The sequence below is a fragment of the Pteropus vampyrus genome, unplaced genomic scaffold (assembly GCF_000151845.1).
Source record: "Pteropus vampyrus isolate Shadow unplaced genomic scaffold, Pvam_2.0 Scaffold206, whole genome shotgun sequence".
Classification (NCBI taxonomy): domain Eukaryota; kingdom Metazoa; phylum Chordata; class Mammalia; order Chiroptera; family Pteropodidae; genus Pteropus; species Pteropus vampyrus.
Window position 1 is genome coordinate 3,494,657 of NW_011888987.1, and position 10,847 is coordinate 3,505,503.

The window sequence follows — 10,847 nt, forward strand, 5'->3', positions numbered from 1 at the left end:
TTGGGACTCTTACACTTCCTGGGCTTGTAAGTCTTATTTCTTTCACCAGGTTGGGGAAATTTTTAGTCATTATTTCTTCAAATAGGTTTTCAATTCCTTGCTCTCTCTCTTCTTCTGGTATCCCTATGATACAAACATTGGTATATTTGATGCTTGTCTCAGAGGCCCCTTAAACTATCCTCATTTTTTTAAAATTCTCTTTTCTTGTTGCTGTTCTGATTGGGTGTTTCCTGTTACCTTATCTTCTAAATCGCTGATTCAGTCCTCTATCTAATCTACTGTTAGTTGCTCCTAAGGTATTCATCATTTCAGTTATTGTATTTTTCACTTCTGACTGATTCCTTCTTATGTTTTCTATCTCCACTTTTATGATTTCTATCTCTTTGTTAAAGATCTCATTGAGTTCCTCTATTCTTCCCCTAAGCAAATGGAGCATCCTTATAACAAGTGTTTTGAACTCTGCATCTAGTAGATTACTTGTCTCCATTTTATTTAGTTCTTTTTCTGGAGTTTATTCTGTTCTTTCATTTGAGACATGTTTCTTTGTCTCCTCATTTTTTCCGTCTCCCGGTGTTTGTTTCTATGTTTTAAGTAGGACTGCTATGTCTCCTGGTCTTAGTAGAGGGACCTTATGTAGTAGGTGTGCTGTGGGTTCTAGTGGCACATCTTCCTTGGTCACCTGACCCAGATGCTCCAGGTATGTCTCTTGTATGGATTGTGTGTGCCCTTTTGTTATAGTTGAGGCTTAGTTGCTGTTTTCTCCTCAGTGGGAGGATGGGCCCTTGAATTAATTGGTTGTGATGACTGGCCATGACCAGTGGAGTAGCTATTGTGTAGAGGGGCTGACTCTACAGAGCAATGTTAACTTTATCAGGGCTCTGGTGCCTGCCCTGTCTGCCCTTTGTGTGTGTCATCATCAGATGTGACTCTTGTAGTGATCCAGCTCAAACCAAAGCTGGCTACCAGCTGTGCAGGCCAGGGCCTCCTGGGAGGGGCTCTGCACAGGCCAAGTTCAGCTGCAGCCTGTTCCCTGCCCGGGGCCACCTGGCACAAGCCACCAAGAAATCTGCACATGGCCACCACCCACACTATCTCAAAGGTTCCTTGAGAGGCCAGCCATGAACTGAGGCCCACTGCCACTCTTGCCAGGCTTGAGGCTGCTCAGCAAGAAGTACAGGGCATGCCAAGGCCAGATGCTCCTTGTTTAGGTCTTGTGAACCTTTGAGAGATTTAGGAAAGTCAGTAGCATAAGCCAAGACAGGCCATTTGTATGGAAAATCCACTGGAAGCGACTTGGGTGAGCCATAAATTCGGAGGGGCAGGCCTTGGGGACTCACCAGGGCAGGGCGACCAGCATTGCCAGAGATTCGGATATGGCAGCCACCTGGGTCTGCAAACCAGGTGGGAGAGTGCACAACAAAAGAAAAAGCCAGTATTTTTGTCCGGGAGAAAGCTGTCCCTCCAGCCCTTGCCCTGAAGCCAGACAATTCAGTTCTTCCTTATATATTCCTGGCACCTTTTGAGCCACTGCCCCAGTGCTGGAACTCAGAGAGTGAGTTTATCTCCCAGTAAGTTCACGTTGGGCCCTTTAAGAAGAGCACGTAGGACCACCCTAGCCCTTCATCTCACTCAGCCATCATCTCCACTGGTTCTATAGCCAGAGTTGTAAAGCTGGGACTTCTCTTCCCAGTGCTGGAACACTGGGCTTTCTAGCCTGATGTGGGTCTGGGAACCCTGGCTCCTCTGGGGGGACCTCTGCAGTCGAGATATTTCTCCAGATTCTCAACTGGCAATCTCGAAGTGGTCTCTTCTGTGTGCTCCCAGTTTTAGAACTTTCATTCAGCTACACTTCAGGTATCTACCAATTATGGCTATTTTGTAATTTAGTTGTAATTTTAATGTGGTTGTGAGAGGAGGCAAGCACAGCAGTTACCTACTTTGCCAGCTTGACCAGAAATCCCCTCCTAGCCTCTATTATTGGTTCTGTGTTATATGACCTTCTTCTTCCTTGGATTGTTTTCCTGGAATATTATAAAGCCAGTAACTACAGCCACCATCTTGTTTACAATATAAGGATGAACTATATACATAGAAGAAAGTAGTATGAAAAGAACACTAGTTGAGACAACTCTGAAACCCACAATGGCTCTGAACCAACAAATTCTATGTTGTTTAAGATAGTTTGAACTGGGATTTCTGTTGCATCTAATTCATTTATTTTGCTTTGTTTTGTTTCTATTTTTAATAACTTTGCACCTTTTCCAAATAAATTCTGGTTGAGCCAAACACCAACTGCCTACTGAAACACAAGCAAGACATCCTGGCATTTTCATTCTCTCATCATCATTTTCCATAATTTTTGTAACAATGTGGAATATTTCAAATTAATTAGAATAAAATATATTTCTTTTCAGATAAACTGACTTGTTTCTTTATTCCTATTTTATGTAAATATTATTATAAATTCTAGATTCGGTGAAAGTTTTTGAACCTACTCCAATACATCCTAACACTTTTCTGAGTCTCTAAATTATAGCAATATCTTGGCCTAGAATTTAATATGAGGTAAGAACTTAGAATAATAAAAGGAGATGTATGATTCTTTTTCATTTACTTTTATTTAATTAATTAATTAATTTTTAATGGTGACATTGGTTAACGAAATCTAGTAAGTTTCAGCTGTATATTTTAACAGTAAGGCACATATATATTTAAATTGTGTGTTCATCTCCCATAGATTTCTTCCTGTCACCACATAGCTGACCTCTTTTACTCCATTTACCTTCCCCTTCCCCCTCACCCCCACCCTATAGTAATTAACCTATGGTAACCACTCGTCTATTATTCATGTCCATGAGTCTCTATTGGTCTATCCTGTTGGTTTGTTGCTTTAGGTTTATATCTCACATAAAAGGGATAGCACATGATTTTCAACTTTTTCTGTCTCACAAATATTGCTTAACATAATAATCTTGAGGTCCATCTATGTTGTCACAAATGGCAGTATTTCATCTCTTCTTATAGCTGGCTAATATTCCATTGTGTGTATGTACATATATATATGTATATGTATGTATGTATTTGTGTGTGTGTGTGTGTGTGTGTATGTGTGTGTGTGTGTGTGTGTGTGTGTGTGTGTGTGTGTATCGTAGGACTCTTAGGTTGCTTCCATATCCTGGCCACTGTGAATAATGCTGCTATGAACATCGGTATGCAAAAATCTTTTTGAATATAGTTTTCAAGTCTTTGGGGTAAATATCCAGTAGAGGGATTACTGGATCATATGGTGGATCAATTCTTAGTTTTTGAGGAACGTCCATACTGTTTTCCATAATAGCTGTACCGATTTGCAGTCACTAGCAATGTATGAGGGTTCCTTTTACTCCACATACTCTCCAACATTTATTACTTGTCCTGTTGATTATAGCTATTCTAACAGGTATGAGATGGTGTCTCATTGTAGTTTGATTTGCATTTCCCTAATAGCTAGCGATATTGAGCATCTTTTCAAATATTTGTTGGCCATTTGTATGTCTTCTAGAAAGAAGTGTCTGTTCAGGTCTTCTGCCCATTTTTTGATTGGATCGTTTGTTTTTTTGTTCTTATTAAGTTGTATGAGTTCTTTGTATATTTTGAATCGTAGGACCTTATCGGAGGTGATGCTTGCAAATATATTTTCCTATTTGGATGGTTGTCTCTTTACATTGTTGATGGTTTCTTTCGCTGTGAAGAAGCTATTTAGACTGATGTAGTCTCATTAATTGATTTTTGCTTTTACTTCCCTTGCCTTTGAGGTCAAATTTATAAAATCTTCTTTAAGTTCAAGGTCCATGAGTTTAGTTCCTATGTTTAGTCTTATGAAATCTATTGTTTCAGGTCTTACATTCAGATCCTTAATCCATTTTGAGTTAATTTTGGTGTGTGGTGATAAACAGTCTAGTTTCATTCTTTTGCAGGTGGCTTTCCAGTTTTCTCAGCTCCACTTATTGAAGAGGCTTTTCTTTCTCCACTATATGTTTTTGGCTTTTTTGTCAAAAATTATTTGGCCATATTAACATAGGTTTACTTTTGGACTCTTGCTTGTGTTCCACTGGTCCTTGTCTCTGTTTTTTTGCCAATACCATGCCATTTTGATTATTGTCAGTTTGCAGTATAATTTGAAGTCAGGCAGACTGATGCCTCCAGCCGCGTTCTTTTTTTCTCAGGATGGATTTGGCAATTCGGGGTCTTTTGCGCTTCCATACAAATCTGATGATTTTTTGTTCTATTTTTTTTTAAATGCCGATGAGATTTTGATGGGGATTACATTAAATCTGTATAATGCTTTAGGTAATAAGGTCATTTTAATTATGTGGATTCTTCCAATCTAAGAATGTGGAATATCTATTTCTTTTTATCTTCTTTGATTTCTTTTAATAGGGTCTTATAATTTTCATTATATAGGTCCTTCACATGTTTCATTAGATTTATTCATAAGTATTATTCTTTTTTTGCAATTGTAAAAAGAATTAATTATCCCACTTAATTTTCTGACACTTCATTATTAGAGTACAGGAATGCTATGGATTTTGATCATTTACTTTGTAGCCAGAAACTTTACTGTATTTGCTTATTGTTTCTAGTATTGATCTTATGGAGTCGTTAAGGTTTTCTACACAGAGAATCATGTCATCCGCAAATAGTGACAGTTTAACTTATTCGTTTCCTATTGAGATGCCTTTTGTATCTTTCTCTTGCCTGATTGCACTCCCTAGGATCTCTAATATTATATTAAATAACAGTGGCGATAGTGGACAGACTTGCCTTGTTCCTGATCTGAGAAGGAAGGTTTTTAGTCTTTCATCGTGAAGTATAACATTAGCCGAGGGTTTGCATAAATGACCTTTATTATGTTAAGGTACTTTCCTTCTATACTAATTTTGTTAAGTGTTTTGATCATTAATGGATGCTGTATCTTGTTGAAGGCTTTTTCCGTGTCTATTGATATGATCATATGACTCTTATTTTCTAATTTGTTTACATGATGTACCACATTAATTGATTTGCATATGTTGAACCATCCTTGTGCCCCTAGGATGAAGCACATTTGATCATGGTGTATAATCCTTTTAATATGTTGCTGTGGTTGGCTCACTAGTATCTTATTTAAGGTTTTTGCAACTGAGTTCATGAGAGATATTGGTCTGTAGTTTTCTATTTTTATATTATCTTTACCAGGTTTTGGTAGCAGAGTAATATTGGCCTCATAAGATGAGTTGGGAAGTAGTGCCTCCTCTTCAATTTTTTGGAAGATTTTGAGGAGAATAAGTGTCAAATCTCCTTTGAATATTTTGTAGAATTCACTGGTGAAGCCATCTGGTCCTGGACTTTTACTTTTTAGTAGGTTTTTGATAACTGTTTCAATTTCCATACTGCTGACCGGTCTATTTCGATTATCCAGTTCTTCCTGATTCAGCCTAGGAAGGCTGTGTTTTTCTAAGTACTGGTCCATTTCTTCTAGGTTATTAAATTTGGTGTTATGTACTTTTTCATAGTATTTTTGTATGATCCTTTGTATTTCTGTGATGTCAGTTGAATTTCTCCTCTTTCATCTTTGATTTTGTTTATTTCTGTCCTTTCTCTTTTTTCTTTCATGAATCTAGCCAAGGGTTTATCAATTTTATTAACCTTCTAAAGAATCAATTCTTTATTGCATTTATTTTTTCTTTTGTTTTTTGTTTTGTTTTATTTTGTTTTCAATTGCATTTAATTCTGCTCCAATTTTGATTGTTTCCTTCTGCTGATTTTAAGTTTCATTGCTTCTTCTTGTTCTAGTTTTTTTTAAGATGAAGTATTAGGTTGTTTATTTGAGCTGGTTTTTGTTTTTAGAGATAGGCCTGTATTATGTTCCTTCCTTTTATGACCGCTTTTGCTATATCCCAAAATTTTTGATATGTTGTACTATCATTATCATTCATTTCTATGTATCTCTTGATCTGTCTTTCTTTCCTGTCTAACCCAGTCATTCTTCAGTAGCACATTGGTTTATCTCTCTATTTGTGCTTCTTCTGCTTTCTTTTTACAGTTGATCTACAGCTTCAAAGTATTATGATCAGAGAATATGTTCGGTATGATTTCAACCCTCTTATATTTGTTAAAGCTATGTATCCCAGTATGTGGTCAATCCTTGAGAATGTTCCTTGTGCACTAGAGAAGAATGTATAAGCAGCTATTTTGGGATGGAAGGCTCTGTAAATGTCAATTATATCCAGTTGGTCTAATGTGTCACTTGAGGATGTTATTTCCTTATTGATTTTCTGTTTGGATAATCTGTCAATATCCGACAGTAGGGTATTTAGGTCCCCTACTTCAATAGTGATTTCATCTGTTTCTCCCTTTATTTCTGTTAGTAATTGCATTATATATATTTGGGCTCCCTTATTGGGAGCATAGATGTTAATAAGTGTTATGACTTCTTGGTGCATGATTCTCTTTATCATTATGAAGTGTCCTTCAGTATCTTTCTTTACCTTTTTTTATTTTTAAGTCTATTTCATCCAATATTAGTGCAGCTACTCCTACTTTTCTCTGAATGCCATTTTCTCAAAATATTGTTTTCTACCCTTTCACTTTGAGTCTATATTTTTCTTCGGAACTGAGATGTGTCTCTTAGAGGCAGCATATGGTTTGGTTGCCTTTTAAGATCCAATCTACAACTCTGTACCTTTTTATTGATGAGTTCAGCCCATTTACATTTAGGGTGATTATTGAAATGTAAGGTCCTCTTATAGCCTTTTTATCTTTTGCTTTCTGGTAGCTTAGTGTTTCCATTGCTTCCTTGTCCTTGTTTTTCTGTTTTCTCTATTTTGGTTGGCTCTGTGGGTTTTCCCTCTGGTCTTTCTTGTTTTATGTTATATACTTCAGTTAAGAATCTTTGGCATGTGATTACAACTACGAATATGTAAATGATATATACAGTCGTTTATTTTCTTCCGCATATGCCTCATTTCCATTCCCCTTTGCGAATTTGGATCTTTGTATCCTCCCCTTTTCAGTCATTGTTGTCTCAATTTGTTCCTATGTATGCTGAACCTTCATTACTATCTTGCTATAACAAATCTCTTTTTATTGTTTAAGCTTATAATGCCCTGTTCTTAGTAAGGGTTGCACTCCTCTGCTTCTGTCTTCCTGCTAGTCACCTTAGTCTTAGTTATGTATTTTTTTTTTTTGTCATTTTGCTTTAGGTGACCTGACTCTTTTCTATATTTCCTGTAATGCAGACCTCGGAGTGGAGAATTCCCTCAATATTTGTATGTCTGGAAAGGTCTTTACTTCTCCTTCATCTCTAAAGGAGAGCTTTGCTGAATACAATATTCTAGGCTGGTAATTCCTTTCATTTATACTTTGAATACTTCATTCCACTCCTTCCTGATTTGTAAGCTTTGTACTGAAAAGACTGACGATAATCTAATGGGTTTTCCTGTGTTGGTTACCATCATCTTTTCCATGACTGCTCTGAGAATTCTGCCTTTGTCATTGATTTTTGATAATTTTAATACAATGTGTCTTGGTGAAGGCCTTTTGGAGTTGAGATAATTGGGTATTCTGTTGACTTTTTGAATTCCAAGCTCTAGCTCATTCCTTATATTTGGGAAATTCTCATCAACTATTTGTCTGAAAATGCTTCCTAATCCCTGTTCCTTTTCCTTCCCTTTGAGAATGCCCATTATTCTTATGTTTCCTCTCCTGATAGTATCAGTTAGTTATTGTAATTTGCTTTCATTATTTTCTCATTCTTTAGTTTCTCTCTCCTTTATTCTGATTTATTTCTAGATTTCTGTCATCAGTATTACTAATCCTTTCCTCCTTTTGGTTGACTCTATTTCCAAGCTTGCTATTTAAGTTTTCATGTATTGCAGTGTGTTCTTCATCTCCAGAAGTTCTATTTGGTTCTTTTTGAGGGTTTCAGTCTCCTTGCTAAAGAACTCATTCTGCTTGTAGTCGTTTATTTAATCCTTAAAATTGTTGTTATGAATTATTTTGGATCTCATTGAGTTTTTTCAGAAGTACCATTCTGAAGTCTCTGACATTTAAGTAGCATATTTTTATGCCTGTAAGCTTATTCTGGAGGTTTTTTTTTTTTTTTCTGTTTCTTTATTAGATGCCTTGTTTCCTTGGTTGTTCATGGTCTTTAATGGACTATTTCTCCACCTGGGCATTAATGGATGTGTATTCTATTTTTTTTTTCCAGAAATAAGATTTATTATATAAAGGTCTGACTTTAGCCTGTTGCAAAAAAGGCATTTTTCTTTTGGTTTCCAGTAGGTTGCCTCTAATCCTCTTGGATCTCTACTTTATATAAAGTCTTAATAATGGCTTTTTTTTTTCTTATACGTATTCAATCCCACTCACTACCCCGAGTCCCTGTCAGTGTTAATGACAGTTTCAGTAGCATTTGCTCAGATTTCCCTTGGGCTCTGCCGATGCGAGGAGTGGGGGAGTTGGGCATGAAGCTCACATCTCTCCTAGGCAGGGCTGTTCAGGGATCCCACCACATCTTACCCCTCCCTCTCCTCTTGCAGGGGGCTCCACTGTGAGACATAGCTTCTTTGTTTCTCCCAATCTACCACCTGACTCCTGGGGTTCTGACCTATGGTAGCTCTTATGTGCAGATACCACACTCAGATGTGCTAGTGTGCAGGTATTGTGATTTTTGTTGTTTTAGATGTTCAGCTTATTGTCATTTCAAGGGGAGAGATCTGGGGACATCTCTCACTCCACCATGTTTCTGATGTCACCTTCTCTTTTACTTTTAATCAATTTGAGCAACTAAACATATACAACATGATTCTGGATAATGATCAAGTTTAAGGTAAAAAATAAATTTTTCCTCCTCCATCTTGCAAAGACTTTCATTAAGAAGTCTTTTTAAATGATGTTAAACAAAGAAAAAAAAGGTCACTTACTATCAAATTGTTGTTATAAGATTTGTATTTAGAACTCTCTAGGCTCTTTAAACTGTATATATAAATGAATAGGAACCTATGTTGTAAAATTGCTTTTAACCGAACAATAGTTATGTTTAAAAGATTTTATAGTCTATGGCCATGCAACCCTGAACGTGCCCGATCTCATCTGATCTCAGAAGCTAAGCAGGGATGGGCCTGGTTAGTACTTGGATGGGAGACCACCTAGAAATACCAGGTGCTGTAGGTGTTAAAAAAAAAAAAGATTTTACAAAACCACTAGTTTTCAAGTATTTCTTTTCCAGCTTTATTGAAACACAATAGACAATGAGTTGTTTATATTTATATTGTACAATTCAATGAGTTTTTTTTTTCAATTATGGTTGGTATGCAATAATAAATTAGTTTAGTTGGTATGCAATAATATATTAGTTTCAGTTGTAGACCATAGTGATTAGAAATCTATATAAGTCATGAAGTGACCACTCAGTAATAATAGTACCCATCTTGCCCCTTATTTATTTCAACATTAACTATTTTCCTTATACTACATTTTATATAGCCATGTCTATTTTGTAACTATCCATTTGTACTTTTTAAACCATTTGCCCTTTTTTGTCGTCCCTTCCTACTTCTCTCTCTCATCTAGTAGCTCACAAAATATTCTCTGTATCTATGAGTTTATTTCCATTTTTGTTGTTGTTGTTATTTATTTTGTTCTTTAGATTCCACATATACATGAAATTATGTGGCATTTGTCTTTCTCTATCCGACTTATTTTATTAAGCACAATACCCTCTAGGTCCATCAAGGTAGCATCTTTTTTCTATCCCATTCCTTTTAGTCTGTGTGTGTGTTTTAATTTGAAGTAAGACTCTTGTGGGCAGTATATAAGGGTCTTATTTTCTTATCAACTCAGCTACTCTATCTTTTGGCACTTAATTCTTTTCCATTTGAGGTTCTTGTTGATAGGAATATAGTTCTTATCATTCTTAACTCATGGTTTTGCTGCATTTTTTTTTCTTCTTAAAGAATTCTCTTCAACATTTCTTGTAATACTGGATGGGTGTTGATAAATTCCTTTAGCTTATTTTTGTCTGGGAAGCCTTTCATCTGTCCTTTGACTCTAAATGATAGCTTTGCTGGATAAAGCAGTCTTGGTTGTAGATCCTGGGTTTCATTACATTGAAGATTTTGTATCAAGCCCTTCTGTCCTGCAAAGTTTCTTTTGAGAAATCAGCTGCCAGTCCTATAGGTGCTCTTTTCTAGGTAACTAACTGCTTTTCTCTTTTTGCTTTTAAGATTCTCTCTTTGTATTTAACCTTTGGCATTTTAATTGTGCTGTGTCTTGGTGTTAGCCTCTTTGGATTCATTTTCTTTGGGACTCTCTGAGCTTCCTAAGGTTGTATGTCTATTTCCTTCACCAGATTCGGGAAGTTTTCCATCATTATTCCTTCAAATAGCTCTTCAACTTCTTGTTTCCTTCAGGTACCTCTACAACATGGATAGTTTTACATTTGATTGTGTCCCATAGGCTCCTTAAATTATTACTATAGTTTTGGCCTCTTTTTTCTTCCCATTCTGATTGAGTGTCCTTGGCTTCCCCGTCCTCCATACTGGTGGTTCAATCTTCTTCTTTATCTACTCTTTTGATTCCCTCTAATATACTCTTCATTTCAGATAATGTGTTCTTCATTTCTGACTGGTTCTCTTTTATAATTTCCATCTCTATTTTTATGTTTTTATCTCTTTGTTAAAGTTCTCACTGAGTACATCTACTCTTCCCCTTACATTCATTGAGCATATTTATAACCAATGTTTTGAACTCTGCACCTGTTAGATGGCTTGACTCCATTATTTCTGGATCTCTGTTCTGTCTCTCATATGGTTTCTGCATCTTTG

At 36.3% G+C, this 10,847-nt stretch overlaps 1 pseudogene; it reads left to right on the forward strand.

Moving 5' to 3' along the window:
* Positions 1–9,076: 9,076 nt before the first annotated feature.
* On the forward strand, positions 9,077–9,195 carry LOC111746956 (annotated as a pseudogene).
* The last annotated feature ends 1,652 nt before the right edge of the window (positions 9,196–10,847 follow it).